Here is a 15,920-nt window from a genome sequence, read left to right as displayed (position 1 = left end):
CAGGAAGCATGAACTAACTTATCTAGACACCGACACTAACATCAACACCAACACCAACGCCATAGACGATAAAAACCTTACCACCGGAATTTTCAGAACCACCACCAAACAGCTACCTTAATGCATTTGAACAACAACTCTGGTCCTCTTTTGAGGACATTTAGTTTAAAAAACACCCCCTTAAGCGCAGTGAACACCAGAGGAAGCTAAAGAACCTGATTCTCGAATTAAAATCTAAAAAGGGAATAATAGTAGATTCAGGCAAAATCATAAGCACTTACAACATGGACATAAATGCTTATCATGAACTCATCGACAAAGAAATCACAAAAATATAAAGTAGTTCCTAGAAGCACTCATAAAACAATCAGCTTAGACGCTAAGAAAATTATGACTGATTACAATATAGGTGATACAACAGAACCTTTTACACCTATTAGTCCTCGTATTACAATTAAGGACCATAAGGATAGCTTCTTAAGCAACACCCATGTTAGACTAATTTGCCCCAATAAATCAGATTTAGGAAAACTTAGCAAAGCAATTCTAGATAAGTACATACCTACCCTTAGGAAAAAGATTGAACTTGAATTATGGACTAATATCCAAAATGCAATAGGTTGGTTTTCTAATATACAGCATAAGGATAAGCATAAACTTTTACAATTAGATATTCAAAATTATGACTCCTCTATAAACCCTACTATCTTAAATAGGGCCCTTATTTTTGCTAAGAACCACACTAAGATCAGCACGAAAGAAATAAACGTAATCCCCACGGGCTGAAATTCTATTATTGAATTTGATAATAAATTGCGAGCAAGAAAGGATAACTTTAATTATTTTTATATAACAATGGGATCCCCGGATTCGGCGGGAATGACTCACCTTGTGGGCATATATCTACTAGACAACTTAAATAAGTAATTTCTATAATTTGGTGGGAGGACTCTACAGGGACGATGCACGTTTTATAATTAGAAATACTTCTAACAGACGCCTAGAACTACTTTAAAAAAATTGTACAAATTTCTCAATAGATTTGGCCTTTCTATCACTACAGAGAATGAAAACCACTGAATCAACTACCTAGACGTTAACTATAATTTAAATACGGGACTGCATGAACCTTACATGAAACTAAATACTAATATATACACTCTCTTAGTAATCATCCGCAATCGATAAAAAAGCTCTTATAAAAAGCATTAGTTAAATAATTTATTCTAATGAGGATTTATTCAATAAGCATAAAGAACAATACAACAGGGCACTAAAAACTACAGGATACAAAAGAAAAATTAAATATATTCCATATAATACTATAATGACTAGTAATAATATTGATAACATCAATAGCAGTAATAAGGAATATAGAAATTTACCTAAATTAAGCAATAAAGTACAGAAACCTATAATGCCCAACACTAATAAGAATAGAAATTGTAACACCAAATATAACAACAATAATAATAATAATAAAAATAACAATATAACTATGAGAATGAAGCGTAGTACAAATAATACCAACAATAACACTAATCATAACGTCAACAACAACAATAAAATATTATAAGCAAAAACCTAATGGTAACATCACCAATGGAGTGCCTAACGTGTATAACATAGATAACAAGATGATAAAAACAAATAAGCATAAATGTAGCATTCATCACTCCAACAAAAATAAAATTCGGTTGTATGGTAGGAATATTGGAAAAACAAAAGATAGTAATTGGCTTATACTCGCGTATGCTATGCAAATTAAAACTAATTTTGTCAAATCTATATTCCAAACTATAAATAAACACCTTGATAAGAATAGCAGGTACTCGAAAATTATTGATAGGTTATAGTCTGATACATAATTTAGCTAGCATCATTTCATCCCTAAATAATAATAAAGAACTAGATACATTCTATTTAGATAGAAATAACAATAATAACAATATCAATAATAAAAACAATGATAAAAATGAAAATAACAACCTCAATTAACACTTCAAGCATAGTAATGATAATACTAACAACTATAATAACCCTATTAATCATAATACACTTCTTAATAATCCATCTATATATACCAATCTAGTAGTAATTAGCTATCCCCCCACAACACAACCTATGTGATTCAGAAATAAAGATAATTGAGCCCTTAATAGCACTTCTAAAACGAAATGAAGCGAAGATGAGCCGCGTACCTACACACTTTCAGAAATAGAAATAAGATTAGCTCGACAGGATTAAGTAAATTTATTTAGGAGCTTAAAGATCAAGAAATCAGTTTTGATTAAAATGGAAATTCCTTGCCTCCGCACCTTCATACAATGTAAAAAAATAAGAAATGCCACTTATACATCAATGAAAATATTTTTCATATTAAAGGCTAGACTCGTAATACTCAACCCAAGGGAAGAGCAAAATCCCTTGCACAAATTTGCTTTCTCTAGATATAAATAATTGTAAGCATCTAATATGCATTTTCTCCATTAATGGCAGCTATAGCGCTTCACCATAGAAATAGAATTCGATTCTTAATGTTGGCATAAACTAGCTTGCAATTATAATTTGATTAATAGATTAACTTACCTGGGCCCCTTTTAGGTAACCCAACATTAATATACTTACGCGAAACCCATCTGAGTTTTAAAACCCTTCTCCCACTCATAATAACTAAACTATATTATGTTGCACAATTTTACTACTCCTCCTTTACATCCTCTTATAATCATATAATACCAGACTCTTAACGTAAATTTAGATTGTAGAGTGCACAAGTATCCATTCCTGTACCTTACTCTCCCATAGTAGTATCTTGATCCTCCACCGTAACAATGAATGAATTTGCCTGTAATTTGTAACATACCTTACCATTCCATATTCATTGTTGGTTTGTTTCACTTTAGTTTATTCTTGACCACTTTACGTCAGCATCGGTCTACTTCTGTTTAATGGAGACGCCTATTGGATCTACTCATTTGACAATCTCCCCCACCCACAATGAAATAATTGTTTGATCCTTATTTTGCAGTTAGCACATACCTACGTGCTATTAATATTGCTATTATGTGTATCAATACTTGCATGGGTGACGAGCTGCTGAAACTGACAAATGTATGTACCTATGTATGGGTTAATATAACAATGATATATATTAAAATTGTTCGGGTGTATAGACCTTTGTGTTTTTGAGTAGATGGATGCTGTATGCGAGTGTGCATACGTGTATGTGAGTGTACATAGGTGTATATGTAGATACATAAATATATTTATATGAGTGTATGCATACGCATGTATATGTATGTTGAATGTTTTTGTGTATGAATGCATGAGCGGTTTGCAGCCGTTTACTGAACATGCAGGAATTGAACACCTATTTTGTATATCTTAAACTACCTCTGAAGAGATTCAACTTCCAAATAATTTAAAATTTTATGAATTAATTTTCTGAAGGTCTGGAATTGAAACAGCTGTAAATGATGTTTGTTCATTTTTACACTTTTACTTGTTTCAGTCATTTGAGTGTGGCCATTCTGGAGCACCGCCTTTAGTCAAGCAAATCGACCCAGGATTTATTCTTTGTAAGCCTAGTACTTATTCTATCGGTTCTCTTTTGCTGAACCGCTATATTACGGGGACCTAAACACACCAGCATCGGTTGTCAAGCAATGTTGGGGGGGACAAACACGGATACACACACATACATATATATGTATATACATATATATGTATATACATATATAGGACGGGCGTCTTTCAGTTTCCATCTACCAAATCCACTCAAAAGGCTTTGGTCGGCCCGAAGCTATAGTTGAAGACATTTGCCCAAGGTGCCACGCAGTGGGACTGAACCCGGAACGATGTGGTTCGTAAGTAAGCTACTTACCACACAGTCACTCCTACCTCTCTATTTTTCATCTTATCATAATATATCTACTACATATGTGGGAAATTCTGTCTGTGGGTATGTTTGCGGAGTTGTTGGCTAACTCCTCCTACATTGTTTTATCGATTTTGATGTAAGGTGACACGTGTGTGGAACTCATGTCTGGAAACCTCATGGCATACTCAGATTGTTGAAAAATGAGATAGTAGGGCGCCTACAAGGGATCCGTATATATATCTAATATATCTCATTTTAACAGCCAAGGGAAATAACCTATTCATTTTCCTAAATCATTTCGCATAAATCAAATTGAGTGTGCTTACTTCTTAGTGTTTGAACTGTTAGAGTTATTTTCGCAATTTATCAAGTAGAACCCTTGAACAAGTAAATAGTATTTTCCTAAACAATACATCCACTTATTTTGGTTAGTGACTTATTCACGAATATACCAACATTAGCGCCGCTGAGGGTAATATTCTCTGGGAACGCACGAAAGCCCTTTTGAGAGTTATTTACTTTGAATTGTTATTATCTCATATCTGATTATTACGTAACATGCTTCACGATTTTAGTATTTATACATCATTAGTATTTCCTCCTAGGTTCTACATACTCTGGGAACGCATTAAAGCCCTTTTTGGGGCTACTTTATTTGATTCTTACTATTGAGTAACTAATTTCATGTTATTACGTAACTGACTTCATAATTTGGGCATTCATAACTTATTGGTGATTCCTAAAAACAAGATCCTGTGTAAGACTGTTTGGTATTCTCTGTAAATCCACAAAAACCGTTTAAAGGGCTAGATACTTTGTATTGTTGTTATTGGATTAGCAAACCAGTTATGAGAACGGAACGAAGGGTACGTCAGCTAGTATATATATATATATATATATATATATATATATATATATACATGTGTATGTATGTATGTATGTATAGATAGGTAGATATGTATATGTATATATATATATGTATGTATATATATGTATGTATATATATATGTATACAGTATATATATATATGCATATATACGCACACATACACATAAATGTATATGTGTGTGTGTGTGTTTGTGTATTTGGGTATGAAGATGCTCCTTTTGTCACATAAATGACGATAGAGCCGAACATATTCAAAAACTAAACTAAAATAACTCTACTGCATGTAGCGAGTTATCGATTGATATTTGGGCAATGTCTTTTTATTCAAATTGTTGATTGTCAAAATCACAATTGCGATAAATATTCTTCTTAATCCGTTTCTGCTATAAGCCAAGTGCTGCAATCATCTGTTATCTATATTTTATTATTCTGCTTATATGACCATTTCTGCGCATGTATTAAAGCGTCAACATTTATACATTTCTGTCTTTGTTGTGCATATTTTCGGATTTAGTTTACCTCTTTCGCTTTCGTTCTTCCTCTCTCTCTCTCTCGATATATATATATATATATATATATATATATATATATATATATATATATATATATATATATATATATATATATATATATACATATATATATATATATATATATATATATATACATATGTGTGTGTGTGTGTGTGTGTGTGTGTGTGTGTGTGTGTGTGTGTGTAGGTAGATAAATAGATAGATATGTGTGTGTGTATCTGTGTGTACACACACGTAAACACGGACACACACACATAAAGCACACACGTAAACGCACGCACAAATACATACACACATGCATATATATATTCGGAGGATTATGCAAGTATATATATTTATGTCAAATGTGCCAACGAACATTCAGCTTCGAGTACGTTTATAGAAGAATGGAAGACACGCTTATTTAGTTAGTCTTTTCTCCTGAAGTGTTTATTGAATAGAGTCGTGAGACTTGAAAATAGAAACTAGAAAATAGATATGAAAAGGCAAGATAAAAAGCATATAATTCGTAGAGATTCTGTCTTCTCTATTTTGTGGTCATTATATGAATACAATTGCAAGTACCTATCTGCATTTTGTGTCACGCTCCAAACTATGAAACTACATCGAAAACATAAAATTTACATTATTCTCAAGACAATTGACTGATAGACCATGCAACAAAATTGAATCGCAGACACCAGCCATCAGAGACATAACCATATATATATATATATATATATATATATATATATATATATATATGCATATATATACATATATCATGCATAAGACAGTTGAAGAGATATTTAATATTAGGTAAGTGGTATATGTGTATACAAATACACACACTATATATGTGTATATATATATATATATATATATATATATATATATATATATATATATATATATATATATATTACGTAAATTATCCTTTGTGTTCTGTTTTCAATTTACGTCTAATATATTCTTTCACATCTGCCACTATCTGGCATATACAGATGCTTACGCTTATCAAGTATTACCTCTAAAACTTACTATACCTATACACACACACACACACACACACACACACATATATATATATGAGCTAACACGAATTAATCGAATTAGCAAGTGGCGTGTATTTGAATAACATAGACAAATACTGGTATGTTAAATACCATACAGCAAAAATTCCTGATTTATAAGCATTATCTCTTGATAAGGGGAGATAATCTCATGAAAATTATCTCGGCCATTACACTTTCCTATTCTGTTTTGTAGTTGCTGGAGATGTAGGACAATTGTCGAGCTGATCATGGTTATTGAGCTAGAAACACTTGTCCCCTTATCTCCAAACTACAAGCCTATACTTTTTCATAATGGCTCGTCAGTTTCCGAGAAATTATTGAATCTCGTGATTATTACCCCTTCTCAAATAGATCTGGTCTCAACTTTCATTTAGAGATTATGACACATCCACTGCAAATGGAAATAATTTCAATAAATGTTTTTTGTATGGTATTTGATATACACGGATTTGTCTCTCTCTCTGACGCTCTCTCACTCTCTCTCTCTCTTTACACGCATTCACATATGTATACATACACACACACGCGCGCAAGCACACAGACAGACAGACAGACACACATTTATATATAAATACAACATATTCCTGTATTCATCTTTTCACTAGTTATTAGATTGCAGCTTTGCAGGTTCACTATTCTTATGGGTTCAGTCGTGCATATAGACCCCACAAATTATTTTAAAGCTAAGTTCTTATTTTATCAATATATTTATGTATATTTGTATGTATGTATGTGTGCATCAAGCTATATATACACATACATACATATACATATATATATATATATATATATATATATATATATATATATATATATATATATATATATATATATATATATATATATACTAGCAGCTAAGCCCGGTTTCAGCCGGTCAGATTGGATGATGTGGCTGTAAAACCTGCTCTGTGTAAGTATTCGACTTGTTTGAGCACGCTTACGTTAAAAAAAATTTTGGAATGACTTTTTCGGGCAAAACGCTAAAAATAACAGACCAACAAAAACAAACAACCAATATTCAACCAAATAAAAAAAACCCCAAATACTAAGCGAACAAAGATGAACCATCTCACATCCATATCGCGCACACGCGCACACACAAACACACATACACACGCACAAACACACACACATTCACATACCCCCCTTTGACATACATACACGTATATTAAAACAGAATTGTAACGCTGTTTGATTTATTTTTTCGGCGTAAAATATTCATCATCCCACTACAATGTATGATGTCACCCCTTCCTTCCTTATTCATCTATCACCTCTTCCTTTCTAATTCATAAACACAAGAGTATTATTTTAGTAGATTATCTCGGTAACCATGGGAGCTATGAAAAAAATACAAATCTCAGCATCATCACCGGATCATTCCACCCAGCTGTTTGACCGTGAAAATTTGACATGGGCGATTCTTTCTTGTCTTGAGATTCACAGTCAAACGGCTGGGTGTAATGATCCCGTGCTGATGCTAAGCTTTGTATTTTTTTCATAGCTCCCATGGTTACCGAGGTAATCTACTAAAATAATACTCTTGTGTTTATGCGAATTTGTATGATTCTGTATAGAAGAATATATTAATGAAATTCCAACATAGACTGATTTTTTACGTTTTATTATTTACAATTTTAAAAATTTTATAAACTCATGCGTTACGCAATCATCAGGTGTATGTAGTGGCAGTCGTGTTCCTTGTGTGGAACACGACTGTCACTACATAAACCTTTGCATAACGCTTGAAAGTGGTAGCTTATTTCAATATTTAACCTTGCAAAATACGAAAATTGTAAAATTTTAAAAATTGCAAATAACACGTGAAAATCAAACCAAGTTGGAATTTCGTTGAGTAATATATATATATATATATATATATATATATATATATATATATATATATATATATATATATATATATATATACATACACATACATATATATTTGACTGTGTGCGCCCGCTGGACTTTATGTGCGTGTGTGCGTGCATCTCTCTGTGTTATATACTTGTGTATTACGGTCTTCCATATTTTTCTATCTACAGAATATCACTAAAGGCATTCATCGACTCAAAGGTGTAGTGTAAGATACTTGTCCAAGAAACTACACACTGCGGAGGCCACCACAGAACATTAGACCTACGAAGTAAGCTTTTATTCATTGATCCATTCCTGCATCTATTCACTAATTTATTTTATTTGTTTTAGAATCCAGAGCTTAGTGGGGCAGTTACAATATACAGTGTTACAGTGAGCGCAGATCTATCCATAGATTTCAAATCTATTTATAAAATCTTTTCATTAATATGAGGGCAAGCATATAATAAAGAGTATTAATATTTGTCAGGCAATTAACAATATATAGTATAGTAAGATAACAGGGTAAGGCCGCTAGTCGGCGGTTCAGAAGATAAAGGAGGAAGATGAAAAGCTGTAACTGAATAAATTAAGGGAAGTTAAGAGAAGTTAAATGAAGTTACAAGCAAGACAAGCATAGTATTTCTTTTGTACTCTAGGCATAAAGCCGGAAATTTTGTGGGGATTAGATCGACTCCACTACGCAACTGATACTTAATTTATCAATCCCGAAAGGATGAAACAAAGTCGACTAAGCATTTCGCCCGGCGTGCAAACATTTCTTATTTCTTTATTGCCCACAAGGGACATAGAGGAGACAAACAAGGACAGATAAAGAGATTAAGTCGATTACATCGACCCCACTGCGTAACTGGTACTTAATTTATCGATCCCGAAAGGATGAAATGCAAAGTAAACCTCGGCGGAATTGGAACTCGGAACGTAAAGACAGACGAAATACCGCTAAGCATTTCGCCCGGCGTGCTAACGTTTCATATTTCTTTACTGCCCACAAGGGGCTACACACAGAGGGGACAGACAAAGACAGACAAACGGATTAAGTCGATTATATCGAAACCAGTGCGTAACTGGTACTTAATTTATTTACCCTGAAAGGATGAAATGCAAAGTCAACCTCGGCGGAATTTGAACTCAGAACGTAGCGGCAGACGAAATACCGCTAAGCATTTTGCCCGGTGTGCTGACGTTTCTGCAAGTTCGCCGCCTTAAGACAAGCACAGTATTACCAACGTAGCCATGCAATAATAGAATAATTTTATAGATAGATTATGACTTTGATTACGTTCTGTAGTTAAGACTATTTAGTACGTCAAGTAGAAAAATATTAGATAACTGTTAAGGTATAATATATGGCTAGTTTTCAATAAGAACGATAGCTTTATAGAAAACAACATCATTATAGCTTGTGATATTGTCTTCTAAGTACTGCAAATTAAATATTATCTATACAAACTTTTACAACATCTAAAGAATTAAATGTTTTAATAAATAGTATTTCTATAGGAGTTATGTATTTTATGGTTCTCTATAAATCTCCAGCGATTTTACAATTTTCAAAATAACTATAGCATATACATCTTTACTGCTAGTGTATATGAATATACAGCCAAAAAGCAATTTTCTCTATTCGACCACATTGATTTCGCAATGGAATGAGTTCAATTATTAAACTCATGAAAAGTAGGATTTTCAGAAAAAATAAAATGATAATGAATGAGAAATTAATGAAAAAAAGATAATGAAAATAAACTGAAAATATTAATGAAAATGAATATGAAAGATAATGTGCAAGGGCGTATACATACAAATATTCATACTTGTATTATATATATATATGTACATAAATATGTATGTGTGTGCGCCTATAGAAATATAAATGTATAAATATCTTATAATAATTATGCTTGTCATTGCATTACTTAGCCCGTCTGTAACACTTTCGCAAGATTAGAGAAAAAGAGGAAGAAAGAAAAGAAAAAGAGAGAGAAAGAGGGAGGGAGAAGCGTCCATGACGTGAGGGAGACGGAATGTAATTGTAACACTTTCACATGATTAGTTGAAACGGAAGAGCGGAGATAGAAAAAGGAGAGAGAAAAAGAGGATAAGGCGAAGAGTGAGACAGACAGAGAGCGAAAGCAAAAGAGGGAGAGAGAAGCATTCATGGCGTGAGGTAATAATTACCTGGTTAAAATGTTAGTTGAAGGTAGAGGAGAGTTAAAAAATATTATTTTAGCAGAGTGATGTTCTGGTGGTGAGGTTAAAGAATGACAAAGAGAGAGGGGGAGAGAGGGGAGGGAGGGAGATAGGGGAGGGAGGGAGATAGAGGAGGAGGGGAGATAGAGGAGGGAGGGAGATGGGGAGGGTAAGAGAGAGAGGCTGGTAAAGAGATGGGAAGGTAAGAGAAAGGGGAGAGAAAGATGATGATGGTGATGATGGTGGTGGTGGAGATGGAGGTGGTGGTGGTGATTGGATAGTGAAAAGAGTATTTTTTTAAAGAATTGAATTAAGTTTTTTATATGACCTATCACTTAATGCATGCGAATAAGTGCATTTCCGTGAAATATTCACGCTTATTTACGTGGTAGATATATGCAATTTAACTAAAGTGTGTATCATAAGTGCAGGATATGTTTTTGTCTATGGGAAAAATGGAAAAATATGAGTGAATAGTTATTTTATGAGTGCTTTGTATTAAGTCTATAAAATTGTACATAAAGTATATAAAGTGCGTTAAGTAATCTTCGTATTCCAATTTCTTTCACTTTTCAATGAGTAGCAGATGAGTGACTATCTTTTGATACAGACACAACATAAGCTATGCTTTCAGGATTTTTGGATAAAGTTTTCAGAAATAACCCAATAGGTTTACAATTAATGTCGTGAAATACTCACGTTAGTAAATATTAACATACTAAATACTTGACATACTTAAGGTATATACGTACACCAGTGATAGGCCAGTGTCCGTTTGGAAATAACATCTGTTATGGACGTACTGAGTTAAAAACACTATAAATATTGTTCATGTGTGCAGCTGTCAACGAGTTCTTGGCACTCCGTCGCTTACGACGTCGAGGGTTCCAGTTGATCCGATCAACGGAACAGCCTGCTCGTGAAATTAACATGCAAGTGGCTAAGCACTCCACAGACACGTGTACCCTTAACGTAGTTCTCGGGGATATTCAGCGTGACACAATGTGACAAGGCTGACCCTTTGAATTACAGGCACAACAGAAACAGGAAGTAAGAGTGAGAGAAAGTTGTGGTGAAGGAGTACAGCAGGGTTCGCCACCATTCGCTGCCGGAGCCTCGTGGAGCTTTAGGTGTTTTCGCTCATTAAACACTCACAACGCCCGGTCTGGGAATCGAAACCGCGATCCTATGACCGCGAGTCCGCTGCCCTAACCACTGGGCCATTGCGCCTCCACTGTCAACGAATACACTTAAGTGAAAAGGCTTTATAAAGCCGAAAGTACTTTGGCGTCTTCCCACTGACTGCAACAGAAGGATTTTTCGTCTCACTCCCATATTTATTAACTGGGTGAAAGAGTCTGAGGTTGAAAGGTCGAAAACTTCCTAAATCTAAGTGAAACATCACTGATGATGCATCTCAGATCATCCATAATATGGTGAATTTAAAGGCTTTTTAAGTGTTTGTGAATCCCCCAAATTAACACCAAATTTTTAGATCGTCGCAGAAAAATTAATTACATATGCCAAGATATGTGAAGTCACCAACTAAAAAGAACATTAGAAATATTTATAAAGAGGTATCATACCCACCAACACTGTATATACATATATTATCTTTGATGTTAGTTTTAAATTTAGAGCGGCGAGCTGTCAGAATTGTTCTGAGACCAAAGTCCGCCGAGGAGGGCTTTGCCTTTCATCCTTTTGGAGTTCGATAAATTAAGTACCAGTTGAGCACTGGGGTCGACTTACACCCTCGCTCGAAATTGTTGGTTTTGTGTCAAAATTTGAAACCAATACAATTGTTTTTTTAATTGTTGTGATTTATTTAATTTCCTTCTATTTTCATTTTCATTCACTGTGAAACATTTCCTATTAGAATTTTATTCTACCTAACGGAATGAATGTGACCTCAAACCATTGATATATTAATTGTGAACTTATAGAGAGAGACACTGTAGATTCAAAATAGGTGAGACAGAAATATACCCATTGAATGTTTATTTCTTCTACATTTCTTTACATATGTATTTTCTATTTTCTATTTCCTACACTCTGTTCTCTTTCCAATAGGCAACATCCGGGAAGAGTAAATTGAATTGAAGTAATCGTCTCTTTCTACATGTACACACAAACTGAACACTCGTATTACAATTAACATATAAATATACAGACGCATGGATCATATATGAGACCTAAACTGGTACGTTCATATTAGTAGATGTATGTGTGTGAGTGCGTGTGCGCGCGTGTGTGTGAGTATGTGTGTGTGTGTGTGTGTATGTATGTCATTTGTGTGTGCATGTGCGCGAGCCTGAAAGATTTGCAGTATAGAACACGGTACGCTATACAACAAACTCCTACAATTACTGTATTTATAGTAGCCCACGTTTGAATAATATTTATCTGGCGCTGGGAAGTACTTTTATACTGATTCCATCAATACCAAAACAGAAGACTAAATATATATACGATATGAGATAAAGAAAAAAAGTACAATTGCTCAAGATATTAAGTAATGGGATCGCATGGGGCTCTCTGGTGGTACGAAGTGAAATTCTTAACCATACGCAGGCCACATATATGCGTACATACACCTGGTACATACATACACATATATACATACATACATATACATACATATATATATATATATATATATATATATATATATATATATATATATATATATATATATACACATATATATATGTATGTATATATGTACGTGTTTGTGTGCGTGTGTGTGCGTGCGTGCGTGCGTGCGTCTCTATATCTCTATATCTGTGTGCGCGCGTGTGGGGTTCATGTAAAGAAGGAAAAGCGGAATTAGTGACATGTAGGCGATTATCTCATTCAGCATTCATGCAAACTCCCAGCTAACAGGGTATATAGAAGGAAAAAGTAATTCAGTAGATCCCAAATATTTTGCACAAGTTAAAGAAGTAAAATTAAACAAATAAAGTAGTGAATATACTGATATTACATTTATTATCGGATTACGATCGTTTGAGCAGCAGGAGGAGTAGATACATTTTGTCTCAAACGTTCATAGTCTGACTATGAAGGAGTGATGTTAGAATTGTGAAACCTTGCATGAATTAATTTCTTCTTAGCACCTGCAGGGTAAAGTCTTTAGCAGCCAAGAACATTCACTATGACTTGGTTGCTACATTAGGGGATAAGGGTCCAACTTTATCAACAGTGAAAAAGTGGGTGGCTGAATTTAGGGGGAATGGGAGACCCTTGAATATGACCCGGAATCTAGACGTCCTGCAATTGCCACCACCGACTGAAACCATTGAATGTGTTCACCACATGCTGATGGATGATAGGCAATTGACTATAAACCAAATAGCCAATACATTTAGCATATCCCGTGAGAGAATATTCCCCTCAATGAGCTCGGCATGAGGAAGGTTTATTCTCGGTGAGTGCTATGTCTTCTGACACCTGATCAAAAGCGCACTAGACTGATGACATCATAGGAAAATCTGACATTGAGGCAGATCAAAGCTGGTTTCCTTGAATGTTTCCTAAGCCAGGATGAATATTGGCCTCATCATTTTGAGCTACAGACAGAGACAATCCCCTTCAAAGAAAGTCAAGGTCGTTTCATCTGGCCTCAGTTTTATGAAATGCAAAATGCATTTTATTTACTGACTACTTCCAGAAGGGTCACACCATCAATGAAGAACTATATTCCAGCTTTCTGGGGCAGTTACGAAAGTCTATAAAAAATAAACGCCCAAGAAAACTGACTGAAGGGATCTTGTTTCATCAGGACAATGTTCCAGCATCACAAGTACTTCGTTTCAAGGTCCTCTGTGCGTGATTGTAGTTGATCACCCACCCCATTTTCCTGATTCAGCCCTATCAGACGATCATCTGTTCGCCAACATGAAAAAATACTTGGCTGGGAACAAGTATGGCTGTGCTGATGAGGCCATGTCTGCTGTTGATGACTTCTTTTGTCCAACAGGATAACAACTTCATCGCCAATGGGATGCAATTGCTGCAATACTGATGGAAGAAATGCGTGGGCCGCAAGGGAGACTATGTTGAAAAATGAATCTCATTTGGTCATATTCCATGAAAGTAACTTGGTCAGCCTATGAACTTTTCAGCCGACCCTCGTAAATAATTCAGCATGCTGAAACAAATATAAACAAAGATTATGCAAATTGAAGAATTTTTCATATTTTTAGGGTGGCATTTTCATATTTATAGGGCGACATTGATCAATTTGTGTCTGCTTATTTCAAAATTAAAAAGAAATTATCTTACAACATACAGTTTCTTCACCAAATCAATCATTGCAGTTTACCATTATCCCGAATTTGACTATTGTCGTTTATTATTCCTATTAATTGTCATTTTGAAATAGATCATAACAGTATAACTAATGGGAGTAATTCTGAAAAATAAGCAGCTGACAACGTTTAGACTGTTTCGGCTACACAGGGAGATGCTTGTAAATCTGTAGATGCTTGTATATCTGTAGCTTTACAAATGTCATTGCTTATGCATTTAAGGACTAAAGTCCGTAAATACAGTCTGTGTTATTATGCATAGTTTCAACGTTACAACCTTCATAGGAGTCCACGTTGTTGCAAGGATCCGGGCCAGGTTTCCGGTTTCAGTTTGTCTCCATCCCATCTCTTCCCGTCTCGGAAACCCTGTAAACAGGTCACGAGAACTGATTTTCTTCATAACAAACGCACACAGGAAACTGCACCTCCGCCATACACAATACGTACGTAATATGTATGTATTAATGTATGTATGCATTAATGTATGTATGTATGTATGTATGTATGCATGTATGTATTCGACAATATCATACTGTGAATTTACATCCATTTCCATATCTAATGTCTCTAAGGCAGATAACTAGTGCACTAGGGCTATTCCATTCGAAATATCTGGAAATTTTCAATCTCTCCCTTAAATACTGTTAAATATGTGTTTGCTAACATTCCCAATCTGACATTTAGATTTTATTAGCTTTATTTCGGGTTTGTAAGTGAGTATTCCTTGAGGTGTTTAAGATTTACGTATGCACACTGCAATTTCTTATGTAGTTTGAAGAACGTGGCTTTTATTTTCGCTCCGTGGTTAAAGTTATCGTTGGTGCTTTGTATTCGCTTTCATGTATTTTTGTGTGATATTGTTTATTAAGTGTTTAGCGTATCTTGGTTTAGTTTGTACATATTTTCCGTCTTATCTGAAAATGTGCCCAATTTGTGAGAAGTTTTAATGGTCGTGATGTTAGCTTTCAGTTTATACTGGAAAATATTATTGTAATTTATAAATGATGCTGTTGGTTTCAAGGAATTCCGCTTCAAAGTTGCTGAGTTATTTGATCCTGGATGGGCAGTTCCATGTTTCTATTCTGAACGTGTCATTTGGTAGAGTTATGTGGTTGTTCTCTTAAAACTTTTATTTCCAGCGCTTCCTTTTGATGATATTTTCCACTTTGCTGAT

The sequence above is a fragment of the Octopus bimaculoides genome, chromosome 2 (genome assembly GCF_046866305.1).
Source record: "Octopus bimaculoides isolate indiv1 chromosome 2, ASM4686630v1, whole genome shotgun sequence".
NCBI lineage: Eukaryota > Metazoa > Mollusca > Cephalopoda > Octopoda > Octopodidae > Octopus > Octopus bimaculoides.
This window is presented reverse-complemented; position numbering follows the sequence as displayed.